The 16,010-nt window shown below is 43.0% G+C and overlaps 4 non-coding genes across 4 annotated transcripts; all 4 read right to left on the reverse strand.

Moving 5' to 3' along the window:
• Positions 1-7,045: 7,045 nt before the first annotated feature.
• Positions 7,046-7,117, reverse strand: Trnac-gca. The gene has a single exon. It is a non-coding gene; the product is annotated as a tRNA-Cys (tRNA).
• A 1,540-nt stretch (positions 7,118-8,657) lies between these two features.
• Trnac-gca lies at positions 8,658-8,729 on the reverse strand. The gene has a single exon. It is a non-coding gene; the product is annotated as a tRNA-Cys (tRNA).
• A 1,344-nt stretch (positions 8,730-10,073) lies between these two features.
• Trnac-gca lies at positions 10,074-10,145 on the reverse strand. The gene has a single exon. It is a non-coding gene; the product is annotated as a tRNA-Cys (tRNA).
• Positions 10,146-13,662: 3,517 nt separating this feature from the next.
• On the reverse strand, positions 13,663-13,734 carry Trnac-gca. The gene has a single exon. It is a non-coding gene; the product is annotated as a tRNA-Cys (tRNA).
• Positions 13,735-16,010: the final 2,276 nt, after the last annotated feature.

The following is a 16,010-nucleotide window of genomic DNA, read 5'->3' on the forward strand; positions in this document are numbered from 1 at the left end:
TCTCACCAACCCTCTGCTTTTTGTACCTATTGTTAATTCTTTTCAAGCTTCCATCCCAACCCACAGATGGCAATTCTACATCCAAGCAACATGACACCAGGATGGCACCACCCACTCTCAGGTGATGTGTCAAGGTGATTGCCCTTCCACTGGCTGCTATCAGGCAGTCACCCTTAACATTACTGGATTCAACCAAGCCACTTCTGATATTTCCTTGAGACCCTATGACAGGACTAATGGCTAATACCAAGGATCTCCTCCATTAGGAACGGTTTGATGTCATTGACAAGTTATGGCTTCAAGGAACCTTTATGGACATTGCCCCTTCCAAGATAACTGTCTGTAGCCACTGGATGTTATCTCTAGCTACCCTGGTATTCCCAAGCCTGTCCCCCAAACAGTCCCCCGCTCTCCCAGACAGGCCCCACACTGACCCCTTCTTAGCAGGAAGTAGTCAGATGGAATTGCACCATCACCACGCCACTTAGAAAAACAAAAAGGGAGGAATGTTAGTTGCGGAGCTGGCTGAACAAATGTTAGCTGCAGGGTGGGCTGAACACTCGACCCTCACTCGTCTGGTTCCTTGTGGCTTGTTTGCCTCAAATGTGAACACTTAACCCCACTCAAGGCTGAACACTCGACCCCCACCTGTTGGTGCAACGGAAACCCACATCTAGCCCCTGCCCAGTCCGACTGAAGGCAGAAGATGACACCCTTAGCAACTACTGTATGATTCAATCATTGGACGCCAACAAGGCAGCCTGCATACCCAAAGACCTTATTAGATTTTGGCTATAAACTCTCCCCTCTCCCCTCTCTCTTTCTTTCTTCTCTCTTTCCTCTCTTTCTCTCTCTCTCTCTCTCTTTCTCTCTCTCTCTCTCTCTCTCTCTCTCTCTTTTCTCATTTTGTTCTCTTTCACTCTCTCTCCCTCTTTTTCTCTCTTTCTTCTCTCTTTCCCTGGTCTCTCTCGCTTTCTCTCTTTCTCACTTCCTTCCCTGATAATCAGACACTGCTGCAAGAAAGATCTCTTGGTCACTCCGAGTGTCGTGGTCATTTTCCTTTCAATGCCAACTTTACAGAGAAACTAAGGAAGACCTTCAGAAAAACAAACAGATCACTGACCACAGGAATCCTCCTTCTGCCAGGTAACTGATAGAACCAGAGACAACGGACACAAGATTTAGAAGGGTGGTGCTGAGGGTTAATGGCAGGGAGAACACTGACCAGAAAAAAGACCAGTGTAGGTTTTCCAATAAAAAATATATAAATATATCAGTAGGTGACACCTGGAATTGCACAGGGACCTCTTGTGCAGTCAAATGCTCTATCCCTGAGCTGTGACCCCTTGACTGACTGGGTTCCCCTTAGCATGTGTCACCTATTCCCACGCCCAAGGACTCCACGGCGCACTGTGAGTGCTATTCCTTCCTCCCTGATGGAAACTGCACATGCACCACAGCCTGACAAGAGACCCCTCTTCAGGCCAGGAGGTCACTTTCCAGTCCCCAGAGGACTCTTACTTGTCTTCAGGCTCTTTCCTACCCAGTATGATTGTATGCACATTCTCAATTCCCTCAGTAAATAGAATTCTTCCCTCTCTTTTCACTCAGAAGTTGAGAAATATGAGAGGGAGGGAGGCTGGGTCCTGGCCACTTCTACAACATATCAGCCACTTCGACAACAAGTACATAAACAAATTTATCCAGTGAGACAAATAAATAGATTATTTTTTCTTTCTTTTGTGGTCCTAGGGATTGAACCCAGGCCTTGTGCATACATACTGGGAAAATGGGATATGTCATATTTTATAATCTGATGTTACAGCTGGAACACCCTTCTAGATACCAATTTCAGTATGTTCCTGCATATTACCATGATAATACATAAATAACCACTTCAAAACTCAGTGGTGCCAACAATAACCACCCAGGATTAGGAAAGGTTCCCTGATTAGGTCCTGATTCTATTACCTGGGACTGACTCCAATTCAGACCTTCTACATAAGAACTTGCCTGGCTCCACCTTCAGAGAACCCCTTTTTATTATTCTCCTTTGTAGTTTATGATGAAGTCAGTGGCAAATATGTGCCTTGGTGAATGAGCAGTTATCTCAGCTTGCTTCCCATATGTGGAATATTAGAGGCCAAGAGATCTTTTTACATCACACACAGTCTCAGTGTTTTTTAATAAAGGTTGCTAATGCTTTGTCTATACAGCTCTCAAAACAAACAAACAAACAAAAAAAACACTCATAAATGTATTTTGACATTAGGCATACATGAAGTGTAAAATATTCTAATAGTATCCCCTTCTTGTGGTTGTACATGATGAGGATTCTTATATGAAAAATTCTGGTGGATACTTATATGAACATAGGAAAGTTATGTGAGATTCATTCTACTGTCTTTCCTATTTCTATTGCCTCTCCCTCCCTTCCATTGCCCTTTGTCTAACCCACTAAACTTCTATTCTCCCTGCCTTGCCTTGTGTTAGCATCTGCATATCAGAGAGAACATTTGACCTGTGGTTTCTTGGGATTGGCTTATTTCACTTAACATGATATCTCCAGATCCATCCATTTACCAGCAAAAGTCATAAAGTCATTCTTTCCTAAGGCTGAGTAATATTCCATTGTGTACATATGTCACGGTTCTTTATTCATTCATCTGTTGAGGGGCACCTAGGTTGGTTGCATAGCTTAATGATTGTGAATTGAGCTACTATAAACATTCATGTGAATTACTATAAACAGTCACTGTAGTATGCTGGTTTTAAGTCCTGTGGGTAGAAACCAGAGATGGGAATAGCTGGGTCAAGTAGTGATCTCATTCCACATTTTCTGAGGAGTCTCCATACTGTTTTCCAGAGGGGTTGCATTAATTTGCAGTCCCACCAGCAATGTATGAGTGACCTATTTCCCACATCCTCATCAACTGAATTTTTTTATTGTCACTTGTATTCTTGATAATTCTCATTTTGACTTGAGTGAGATGAAATCTCAGTGTAGTTTTAACTTGCATTTCTCTAATTGTTAGAAATGTTGAACACTTTTTCATATATTTTTCGCCATTTGTATCTCTTGTTCTGTGCATTGCCTGTTCAGTTTCTTTGCCCATTTATTGATTGGTTTAATGGATTATTTGGTGTTAAGTTTCTTGAGTTTTTTATATATCCTGGAGATTAATGCTCTACCTGAGGTGTAGGTGGCAAAAATTTTCCCCATCCTGTAGCTCTCTCTTCAAGTTCTTGATTGTTTGCTTTCCTATGAAGAAGCTTTTTAGTTTGATACCATCCCATTTATTGATTTGTGATTTTACTTCTTGTGCTTTAGGACTCTTGTTTAGGAAGTTGGTTTCTAAGCTGACATGATGGAGAGTTGGGCCTACTTATTCTTCTAGTAGGTACAGGTTCTCTGTTCTAATGCCTAGGTCCTTGATCCACTTTGAGTTAAGTTTTGTGCAGGGTGATAGAGGGGGGTTTCATTTCATTCTGCTACATATGGATTTCCAGTTGTCCCAGCACCATTTGTTGAAGAGGCTATCTTTTCTCCAATGTAGGTTTATGGCTCTTTTGTCTAGTATGAGCTAACTGTAATCATGTGGTTTGTCTCTGTGTCTTCTATTCTGTACCATTGGTCTTCATGTCTGTTTTGGTGCCAAAACCATGCCATTTTTGTTACTTCAGCTCTGTAGTATAATTTCAGGTACCTTTCAGGCAATAAGAAATGTCCTTCTTATTCACGTTGGCTTGAAGACCACTTTTGTCTGATAGGAGGATAGAACCCCTACTTGTTTACAAGATCCAGATGAATGATATGTCTTTTCCCATCCTTCTACCTTCAGTCTGTGGATGCCTTTGCCTTTGATGTGAGTCTCTGGTAGGCAGCATATTGTTGGCTCTTGTTCTGTAATCTAGTCTGCAAATCTATGTCTTTAGATTGATGAGTTTAGGCCATTTTCATTTAGTGCTATTATTGAGAAATGATTTTTATTCCCATCATTTCTGATTTTTAATTTGAACTGATTTCTTCTGTGGTTGACTGTTCTTCTATGGCATTTTCCTCTCTTTGCTGGTTTTCACTTTTATTTCTTATTTCTTCTTTATGAAATATTTTATTGAGTATGTATTATAGTGCAGACTTCCTAGTTGTGAATTTTTTTAACTTCTCTTTGTCATGGAAGGTTTTAATTTCATTGTCAGTTTTGAAGCTTAATTTTGCTGAGTATAGTATTCTTGGTTGGAATCCATTTTCTTAAGAGCTTGGTATATACTATTCCAAGACCTCCTAGCTTTGAGGGTCTGGGTTGAGTAATCTGCTGAGATCCAGTTTGTTTTCCCTCTAAATGTGACCTGTCAGGTTTTTTGGACAGCCTTTAATTTTCTCTCCTTATTCTATATGTTAGGCATTTTCATAATAAAGTGGCTTGGTGTGGGTCTTTGTAATTTTGTGTATTTGGGGTCCTGTATTTGATTTTCCATTTCATTCTTTAGGTTTGGAAAACTTTCTGATATTATTTCATTGAAAAGACTGTGTATTACTTTGGTTTGTATCTCCTGTCCCTGCCCTTAAGAACTCTCAGCTGGCCATTGTGTCTCTCACAACCTGTCCTGTGAGCCACCAGGCTCATGGGGAAGGGGAGCATGTTGGTTTTTGATGACCTCTATTGCCCTGTGTAAACCCTTATCTGTGTTTGATTTTCACCTGGTCACTTAGGCACTCTCTGTATCATGCAGTGTGCATTTGCCAGCCCTGTATTTTGAGCCCATATGTGGTTTGTCAGGAGTTGGATCCCCTGGCTGCCAGCCCCATGCCAGGGCTACAGAATGGTTCCTTTGTCCTCCTCAAGCATAAAGGGAGAGATGCAGCTTCTTTCCTGCACAAGGACATTGTGCAGTACACTATTTTGTTTAGCATGGCACTGTCTTCGATCTAGGATCTAGGATCCACATGCCAAAAACCTCCTAAAAATGTGTGTTCCTTTAATTTCCTTATTCCTCCACTTTGCCTGTGGGTGGACTGTTGTGATTGGCACTGCTGGCAGTGGTTGGGAGCAATGAGGCTGGGATTTCTTATTTATTTATTTTGTAATATCCAACCTCCTGAGTCCCTGATCTGCTTTGAATGTCCAGTATTAATTCCCAGTACAGTCCCTTTTTATTCAACCCACCATATTGAGAATATGCCTATCTGCTTTCTTGCTTTCATACCATGGTGCAGCCAGGAAAGCAACCTCATCTCTTCCACCATCTCGAAACCTCCCTCATGGTGACATAATCATTCATGCATGGAATATATGTGACTATTTCAAAAGGTGATGGGCACTTTCTACAGGGATGGAGGGATGTGTTGTAATTGATATGTCTTTTCTGGAAGGTTACTTGCAAGCAGAGACTTTAAAGTGTGCATTTGGTTTATCTTGTGCAAGTGTGCAAAGCTGTATGCACATGGTGAGCCATTGCAGTAGTTGTTTCTAAGAATGAGAAAATGAACCAATAGTACCTACTCAGTGTGGGTGCTCAGAACTCCACATGGACTGTCTGCATCAACAGTATTTCTGTGGGCTATTAAGATGCCTGGAATGTGATCAAGGGCAATTTTTAGCCTTTTCCACTCTCTAAGAAACTTTCATTCTCAAATCTAATTAGGGGACACATTTTAGCTATGGCATCTCTCATGGGCCCATAAGGATATGCAAATAAGATGGTTCTCAATGATAATCCTCCAACAAATATGCCTATCTGCTTTTGGGCTCTTTTTGAATTGAAGGGGTTATCATCTAACCATTTTGTAGGAGGCAGGGGTGTGGACATGTCACACACAGTATACTTCACTTTTCCCATCTAGATTTAGTTTTCAAGGATATCCTGACATCTCAGTTCCATCAGTTTTTGAAATATTTTGACTTTCAGTTTGAACTAACAAGTTGAGCCAACCATAAAACTAATTTCTGCTTCTCAGGTCAGACACTGAACCCAGAATCAAAACAATAAGAAACTCAGTGGAGTTTAACATTACTTTCTTCTCTCCTTGGTCCACGGCTGTCATGAATTCATTTCTATATACATTCCTCTGATTTTCTGCTATGAATAAGCATAGTTTGGTCATTATTTTGGCATTGAAACCTCCACCTGCAAGGTGTGACTCTGGAGTTGGCATGCTGGAATTTTCTCATATTATTGATCAACAGAAAGAGGCAGTAGGGCTGAGATAAGAGGAGAAGCAAGGGAGGAACAGGCTCAGCTCAGCGGAGAGCAGGAGGGCCTCCAGCTGTCAGGGAGGGTTGGAGCTCTTCTGATTAGGAAACCTGCAGGTTCTACAAATCCTATGAATCTCCATGACAATCCTTGGGATCTCACTTTCCAGATCTGATCCCCAGGTTGTCACACCAGGGAAGCTGTGAATTAAATTTACATCATAATTTAGCAGTCTTGCAGAATCAAATACTGCTTGGGGTTTCCTGGAAATTCTTATGGCTACTAGAAATAAGCAATTTGGGTTCTTTTTTTTTTTTTTCTTTCCCCACAAATGTCAACTCTACCCTTCTTTAGTAAAAGTTTTTTCTATTATTTTTCATTAGTGCATTAAAGTTGTACATAAGTTGTGTTCATTTTGAGAAAATCAAACATGTATGAAACCTGGTTACCATTTCATCTCCCCTTCTTACCCTCCCTTATACTCCTGTCTCCACTCTATTGATCTTTTTTTCACTCACTTATTTTTCATTGATGCTTTCTACATACATAAAGGCAAAATTCTCTGTGGTACCATTTATATATACATATAACATGATTTTGTTAATTCATTCCCTGTATCCTCCTGTTTCCCATCCATTTTCTCTCCCTCTGTTTCCTACATCTACTCCACTGATCTTCCCTTTATCCTTATAATATTTGATACTTACACACCTTCTTTCCACATAGGAAAGGAAACATTCCTTGATTTTTTTGAGTCTGGCTTATTTTACTTAACATGATGTTCTGTATTTCAGTCCATTTACCAGCAATTTTAATTGAATTCTTCATTGTGTTTGTTGAGGGCAAAATGAGGGGGCACCTGGATTTGAACCAGGGACCTCTTGATCTGCAGTCAAATGCTCTACCCCTGAGCTATACCCCCTACTGCTTACATATGTCTAATAAGCATTCTAAACCTTCCCGGCCACACCCTGGATTTTATCACCTTCACATGTGTACTTGCTAGTGTTTGACTTTCATATGTATTGTATCCTGAAAGTCACTTAAAAATACAAGTGTAAGTTCCAATACCATTTTCCTGCCAATTAGAATTATTGGATGATAGGATGAACAGTGGCAAGGGTTTTCTCAGCCCCATTAAACTTTCATGATTCCATAATGTAATCAGAAAAACATTTGGCTGAGCCCAGGATTGGATAGTGCCCTTGCCTGTTGAAAGGCACAGAATTATCTCCAAGCTTCAGGTAAGCACAAGCTACAGCCACAGAGGTGAAAAACTGTGGAAAAGAGTGACCATACCTCCTCAATATGCTGAGGAGGCACACTGGAGAAGCCATCACAGTCTCTGGAGAGTGGGGAAGATGACCAAAAACCTTTCTAATAAGGAGACTGCTAAATCAGGTAGGTAGAAGGTGACACTGCAGGGTGCTCCTGGATTTGAACAAGAGACCTGCAGTCAAATGCTCTACTCCTGATACATACTCTCCAATTATGTAAAAAAAGAAGAAAAGAACATAATGACATTATTTATACCTTTGTTCATTTACAGAGGGTGATAGTTGAGGTCTCTCTGCCACAGATTTGCATGGCACCATTTTTCTGGCTCCATTCTTTACTCCAGCAAAGATTGGAGACTCCAAAGCAAAGGTGGAAACAGCCACCAGCTTTTCCATCCATGGAAAAAGAAAAGAGCTGTGAGGAGGGGAGAGGCCACAGGCAAGAACTTCAGAGAATTGAAGTCATGACTGAGGGGCAACTGTAAGGTACACAAACAGGAGAGCCACAGGGTTGCCTAGGATCATGGCCATGAGAGAGACGGAGGAGAAGAGGGTCAACATGCGGATAATGAATAGGTTCAGTAAGAGCAAGAAGAAGAGGTAGGAATGAGGAGAGGTGTGAGGAAGGACTTTGCAGGTTCTAAGACCTTGAGAGGGAACAGCCATGAGTGAGGGTTGGGTTGGGGTTTTGTGTAGGATGAGACTTGACTGTGCATTTGAACACACAAATAGCCAAAATCCACACAAGACACTAATGAGCAATTAAACCAGAAGTTTCCTTTTCTTCACATGAAAGTACAGTTATATGGTCCAGGATTGGCATGGCATAGCACAGGGACAAGTGCCATAGTCCTTCTCTCCAATTATACTAGTACTCTGCCTTCAAGGCCCCACTTGGTGTCTCCCACTTCACAAAACCAATACTGTCCACAGAACAGCAAAAGAAGACAAGAGACAAACCTCTCCCTGTAAAATATTGTGCTAAAGTGGATTTAGAGTGGGGCCTGAGAAATGGCACTCTGACAGACTGTTCAGGTGATTCTAATTCATACATGGGGTTAAGAACAACAATAGCCTCAGCATTGGCTGCTTGTGGTAAAAAAGAATGTTTAACTGGTGTGCACTGAAGAAGAAGAGGAAGCTGAGGCATCTGTGTAGGAGAGGATGTCAAAAGTAAGCATAAATAGGGGGCACCTGGATTTGAACCAGGGACCTCTTGATCTGCAGTCAAATGCTCTACCCCTGAGCTATACCCCCTGTTGCCTTGTGTGTGTAATAAGCACCTTAAACCTGGATGGCCACACCCAGGATTCCTCACCCGGACATGTGCACTTGCTGGTGTCAGCCATCCTACACTTCCTTCCCCCTAGGCCACGCCCCTTCCTGTTTACACACTTGTAGGTGTAACCAGCACCTTCCTCCTCCTTAGAACCTGGCTGAGGGTGGGGCCTAAAAATGGTGGCTGTCTGCAGCAGGAACCTCCTTCACACTGAACCAGAGGAGCCAGAGTACAAGAGCTGGCTGCTCAGCAGACCCTTTGGAGGTGAGGGTGGCACTGGGAAACGGCACTTTGATAGACTGTCCAGGTGATTCTAATTCCTACTTGGGATTGGGGTCTGGGATGGGCAAGAGCAAACATTGGTTTCCCCCTGAGACCTCCATCCTCTGGGAAGGGACCTAGGGATCCCGTGTGCCTCTAGCAGCTCCCTGCAGGATCTGAGTCAGAGACAGGATTGATCTATTGCTTTGATCTGTGCTTGTGTTAGTCAGCTTCTCACTACTGTGACTCTTTTAGTCAGTTTTTCATCACTGAGACCAAAACACGTGACAAGAAAAATTTTAAGGAGGTAATGTTTGTGTGGAGCTCCTGGTTTCAGAAGTTCATTCCATTCCAGTCAGCTCCATTCTGCAGGTCTTCAGGTGAGGCAGAACATCATGGCAGAGGGTGTGGTGGAGAAAAGCAGGTCAGGACATCACTCCAGGAAGCAGAGAAAGATTCCCCTCACCATGGACAAAATACATACCCCAAAGGCAAGTCCCTAGTCACCCACCTCCTCTCACCACGCACCACCTCCTACAGTTACCAACCAGTTAAACTCTATCAGGGGATCAATGCTCTGATAATGTTAAGGTTCTCATAACGCAATCATTTCACCTGTAAACCTCCTTGTGTTTTCTCACACATTATCTTTTTGGGGACACCTCATATGTAAATCATAATGGTGACCAAAATACCTCAAAAGAACCCCTTTTAAAAAATAAAAGTTGATTTTAGACTCATAAATTCAGAGGGTCAGTCCATGGTTATCTGACTCTTGTATTTTGGGCCACAGATGAGGCTGAGTATCATAGAGAAAGAGTGTGCCAAAGGAAATCTACTCAGTTCATGGCAGCAGGAAGCAGAGACAGTGATTGAGCCACACAGGAACCAAATTTAAACCCCAGTGATATCCCAGTGGCTACTTCCTCCAGATATACCCCAGCTGCCTCCAATTACCACCCAGTGAGTGCAGCCAAATGGTTCATCCATCAGATGGATTAATGCACAGTTTAGGTACCAGCTTATCCCTTAATACGGGAAGGCCAAAATTAAGCCTGAGTAGGGGGCACCTGCATTTGAACCAGGGACCTCTTGATCTGCAGTCAAATGCTCTACCCCTGAGCTATACCCCCTGCTACTTTTATGGGGTTCATTATATCTTTGAGTCCTACAGCCACTCGAGACAACCTGTGATGTGTGAGTCACTACTTCAGGATGGGAGCTCTTGGCAGCTACCAGACCTGGGTCAGAGGAAACTCATCAGACTGCTGCCTACAACAGACAGCCTCCCCTCCACAACAGTCCTCAGCCTGTGTCTTCCCAGCTTTGGGGCCCTGTGCAGGTAGCAGCCTGAAGAAGCACTGGCTGCTAGAATGGCCCTCACAGCCAAATACTGCGCCTTCATGGTGGGACCTACTGCAACACACTCCAGTGATACAGGTGTCTGCTCTGACCCACTTCTTCACAATTAGGACTGACCCTCCTCCCAATGCTTAGTTCAGGGCACTTTCTCCAAAACTAAAATCTACAACAAATGATAACTCTTCCAACTTCTCCTCCAGTTAATACACACTGAGAATGATGCAGACGTGGAAGTAGATTTAGGAATCTGAATAGAAGAACCAACACCAAGAGAGCTCAAGGAGCAGGACATGCTCTCAGCAGCTTGGCAGGAGGAGGGTGACACAGATGCCCGCAGCTTTGACCCTGAAGGCTGACAGCCTGGGTTTTAGTTTTCGGGGCAGGACACTCTCCCTGTGCCTCATTTTGAACCTGTAAAATGGAGATAATAAGAGTGCACACTTGTTGGGTTGTTTGTAGACTACATGGCTTAATCCATGTAGAATACTTCAAACAGCACGTACTAAGTTCTTCCTACTGTTTGCTGAACACATAGGCTCACAAGGAACCAGCTCCATTCACTGAGTAAAGAGAACCAATTATCAATGGAATTCAACCTGCAAAGTCCCCAAATATGAAACTATTTGAATAAATCAGAGTATCTTTCATAAGAGAGAATTCTAATCTGAATAGAGGAGCAAAGATTACCAAAATGAACATATAGATATTATGAATGAATCAAATGAGATGCTCAAGAAATGAAAATGTAATTGACATGTTTCCTTTTTATTTATTTTAAGGAGGTATAGCATATTCAATAAAGTATGTGAGTTATCATGGAGAGGTTGATGGAGGTTTACATGCATGCACACGTGTAACCACCTGAGTCAAGGCACAGTTAGTCTTTAGCACTCAGAGGCTCCTGTGGACTCCCTCCTTATTATTGCCTCCTGCCAAGAACATCAGCGTGGATGAGATGGCCTGCTGTGCAGCTGCATCTACATGGAATCAGACACGAGATACTCTGAGTCTGGCCCCTTTCACCCATCCTCATGTCAATAAGATCCATCCACATCTGTCCACTGTCACAATCATTTGTTGTTTTCCATTCCTGCTCTGTGTTCCATGGCTGACTGCAGCATGATTTGTCTGTCTGTCCCACTGACAACAGACATTCCATGTGTATCCAGTGTGAGCTCCTAAGGGCAATGCTGCTGGATGTTCCTGCATGTGCATGGACACTCTCTGGGGTCTATATCTAGGAACAGAACTGCTCCATACTAGGAATTCATGTTTTCAGTATCGACGATGCCAGACAGGGGTCTGAGTGGTCACACCAGATTCCACTGCACCAGCAGCGTGAGTGTGGCTGCAGTCACACATCCTCACCAACACGTGGAATCCTCAGTGTCCACCATGGTAACCATCCTGCTGAGATGTAGGGCCATCTCACTCTGGGTAGACCAGGAACACATGGTTTGCTCTGGGGAGGAGGAGACAGGTTGTTTTCTTCTCTGAGACTTGATAGACAAGAGTTAAAGATAGGAGAGCGTGAGGATGCTGAGGGCCTCATATCACATGGCCTTGGTCTTCCCAGCTAAGCAGGAAATGAGGTCTCCCAAAGAGAGCAAAGGAGCAGGGTGTTGCTCACAACTTGGAACAAAGACAAACTATGAACCTGACTCCTTGGAAATGGAGAAGAGGTGAATTGGGAAAGAAGAAAAGTTTGCTCACTAACAGAGGGTGCAGGTCAAGGTCACACTGCCACAGATTTGCAGGGCACCATTTGTCGGGCTCTATAGTACCTCATCAAAGACTGGCTACCCCAGAGCAAAGGTGGAAATGGCCACTGGCATTTGCATCCATAGAAGGAGGGGTTACTATTCTCATATCAGATAAAGTGGATTTCAAGCCAAAATTAATCAGAAGAAACAAAGAAAGTCATTTCATAATGATTAAGGGAATCAAAAAACAAGAGAAAATGATCATAAATATTCATGCCCCCAAACAATGGAGTATCTCTGTACAGCAAACAAACCCTTCTCAACATTAAGAATCAAAGAGATTCTATTGTCCTGTAAATTAAAAAGAAAAAAAGCATTTAAAAATGAAACAAGTGGACCACAATATAATAATACTGGGAGACAGTAACACACCTCTCTCATGCCTGGATAGATCATTCAAACACAAACTAAATAAAGATGCTACAGAACTAAAAACAATAATTTGGACTTAACAGACATTTATAGAATATTTCATCCATCAATGACTGAATTCACTTTCTTCTCAGCACCACATAGGACATTTTCTAAAACAGACCATATTTCAGTCACAAAGCAAATCTTAACAAATACAAAAAAAAAACAAAGATAATACCTTGAATTCTATCAGATCATAATGGGATAAAATTAGAAATCAACAATAAGTTAAAAAATAGAAACTACTCTAAGACCTGGTTACTAAATAATATACTTTCAAATGATGAATGGATAACAGAACAAATCAGAGGATAAATTTAAAATTTCTTAGAGGAAAATGAGAATAGTCATACAACATATCAAAACCTTTGACACAGTATGGAGGCGGTTCTCAAAAGAAAGTTCACAGCATTGAGCTCATAATTTAAAAGAATAGAAAGGTACCAAATAAGCAATCTAACATCACATCTCAACGCCTTAGCAATATAAGAATGAGACAACACCAAACCCAGTAGAAAACAGTTTTCTGAAATCAGTGAAATTCAGTGAGCACTGACTGTAACTGGATGGGAACCCTCCTGACATCTGCAGCCTCCTTCAGGTCTTCACCTCCTTATTTTGCTTGTCCTTGTTAGCACAGTCTCAGCCCCATCCCCCACCATAGACTGCCAGAGTTAGGGACCTGGGAATGCAGAAATGCATCTCATCACCCAGTGGCCAGCTCTGGACAAACCAGTGCCATTTGTCCTTGACTGTGAACAAAGGATGAAGATGGAATGTACAAGGATGAAAGAGAAGGAGAAGCACAGGGAGGTGGGAAGGGGACTCCAGGTAGCTTCTGAGATCTACTGTGTGTGCACTGTACTCATGAGGTGGGGGACTCCAAGTCAAGGTGGCCTTGGGGGTCTTTGGTGATGATAGTAGGGCAGTTGGGTTGAGTACATAGGCCCCATACATAAAAACAATATTATTGTGACCCCATGTCATGGAGCTCTGAGAAGCAGGATCTAAGGTGGTTTCTAGAAACCTCACGCAATGGAGATCTCTCAGTGTCACTCAGGACCCACCTAAGAGGTACTGGTTAAGGTAACTACTGGATAGTACATAAATGAGGGGGCACCTGGATTGGAACCAGGGACTTCTTGATCTGCAGTCAAATGCTCTACCCCTGAGCTATACCCCCTGCTGTTATGTATGTGTAATAAGCATCTTATACCTGGATTGCCACACCCTGGATTCTCCACCTGCAGATGTGTGTTTGTTAGTGCTTTGCCATCATACACTTCCTTCCTGCCAGGCCACGCCATTTCCTGTCTACATAATTGCAGGTATAACCAGTACCCATCTTCCCTAGAAACTGGATAGGAGTAAGGAATAAAAATCTTGGATGTCTGCAGCTAAAACCTTCTTCACACTCAATTTGAGAAGCCAGACCTTAAGAGCTGCCTGCTCATCAGACCCTGGATGGGGTCCGGGATGCACAAGAGCAAAAATTTTTGGTTTCTTCCTGAGAACCCCTAACTTGATCCTCTGAGAAGGGGGACCTAGGGATCTTGTGTGCAACACATTTTGACCAATATCATTCTCCAGTATTTCCCCTTTCCATCATCTTCTTCTTCCTCCTGGTTCCTCTCCTCTATTCTGTTGATCTCCTTTCAATTTTAAGAAGATACCTCCAACTTTATTTTCCTTTTTTTCTCTATTCCTATCACATATAAGAGAAAATATACTGTTGAGAGCCACAGCCGTAGGGGCCCCAGAAAACTTCCAGCTGCCAGCAAACTTCCAGCTGCCAGCTGATGATTGGCTCACAGCAGCCCCAGCAAACTTCTAGCTGCCAACTGATTGGCTCCTCTGTGGTGATGCTCATTGGGCTGTTTCCCCACCCTTTCAGACCACAGCTGCTCATTGGGGGACTTTTTTTGGCTCCACCCACATGACCCAGCCAATTGGCCCAAGACCACAAATATACAGAGCACTGGAGGAACCCAGCAACCCCATCAGGGTAGTGCCCAGGACACATTGTCCATTAAATCCCTCACTAGACAAACCAGAGGAAGCGCAGGATTGGACATCTGCGCCTCCGCCAGAACAGTACTAACTCCAGAGATGGCAGTTCAAATCATTCCCACAGGGGTAAAAGGAACTCTTCCCAAAGGAACAGTAGGCTTATTATTGGGACACAGTTCTTCTACTCTAAAAGGACTTATGATAAGTCCTGGGGTAATTGATCCCGATTATGAAGGTGAAATAAAAATTATAGCCAGTTCTCCAAAGGGTATATCAGTAATTTCACCACAAGATAGAATAGCACAGTTACTAATAATACCCAGCCTATATGATAAAATTTCCAGTCGTACTGTAGAAAGAGGTTCCAGGGGATTAGGCTCCACAGGTGTAGATTGGGCTATGCTATATGTAACATGCAGAACTTGCCTGGACTATGTATCACTTGTATGCATTGTGAACTTACTTGTATGCATTGTGAACTATCTGTTGGTACATCGACTTGTGGTAGTGTTGGGGTATTTTTGCTGATGGTGTCATCAGTGGTACAATTTTTCCAAAAGGAGCCGTCAATTGACTTGGTGTATCTTCCTCCCTTCTGCTTGTGATGGTCGTTCAGCTAAAATTTGGGGGCCAACAGAGGTGAGGCAAAGAACCTCACCCCCCTGCTGGTACAAAGACCTATCCACAGGTGTGGCTGTATGCTGGACTGGTAGTCAATGATGGGTAAGATCCAATTGCAATGGTACCAACCTAAGATAGGAGGCTGATGCCTTGAGGTCAGCTCATCCAATGATGGGTAAGAACCATATGTGGTATTGGACAACCTAAGGCAGGCACGGTCCCTAAGCCACATGCTTGTTGTTTAAACAGAGATGGGGAGATGTTGAGAGCCACAGCCGAAGGGGCCCCATCAAATTTCCAGCTGCCAGCAAACTTCCAGCTGCTGGCTGATGATTGGCTCACAGCGGCCCCAGCAAACTTCTAGCTGCCAACTGATTGGCTCCTCTGCGGTGATGCTCATTGGGCTGTTTCTCCCCCTTTTCAGACCACAGAGCTGCTCATTGGGGGACTTTTTTGGCTCCGCCCACGCGACCCAGCCAATCAGCTTCAAGAGCAGGAGGAGTGGGGGAGGTTTAGAGGCTTGTGGGAAGCCGGTGGTGGCAGTTGGGCTCTGAGGGTTTTCCTGAAGAGCTGTGTGGTGCGGTGTGTGTGTTCTAAAAATAAAGTTCGTTTCCTTTGACAAGTGGCTCCTGAATTGTGCCCAGCCAGACTGCGGCAATATACAATCTCTGATGCAGAGTTTGGCATATTTTTCTTAACAAATGAGATTAGTTCATTTGCAAGCTGTGAGTTTTTTTGTATTTCCTCTCTATATAGTATTTCATTTAATATTTTCTATAGTGCCAACTTAGTGGTCATGAGTTCTTGTAGTTTCTGCTTATCTTGGAA

Source organism: Marmota marmota, unplaced genomic scaffold (assembly GCF_001458135.2).
Source record: "Marmota marmota marmota unplaced genomic scaffold, marMar, whole genome shotgun sequence".
Classification (NCBI taxonomy): domain Eukaryota; kingdom Metazoa; phylum Chordata; class Mammalia; order Rodentia; family Sciuridae; genus Marmota; species Marmota marmota.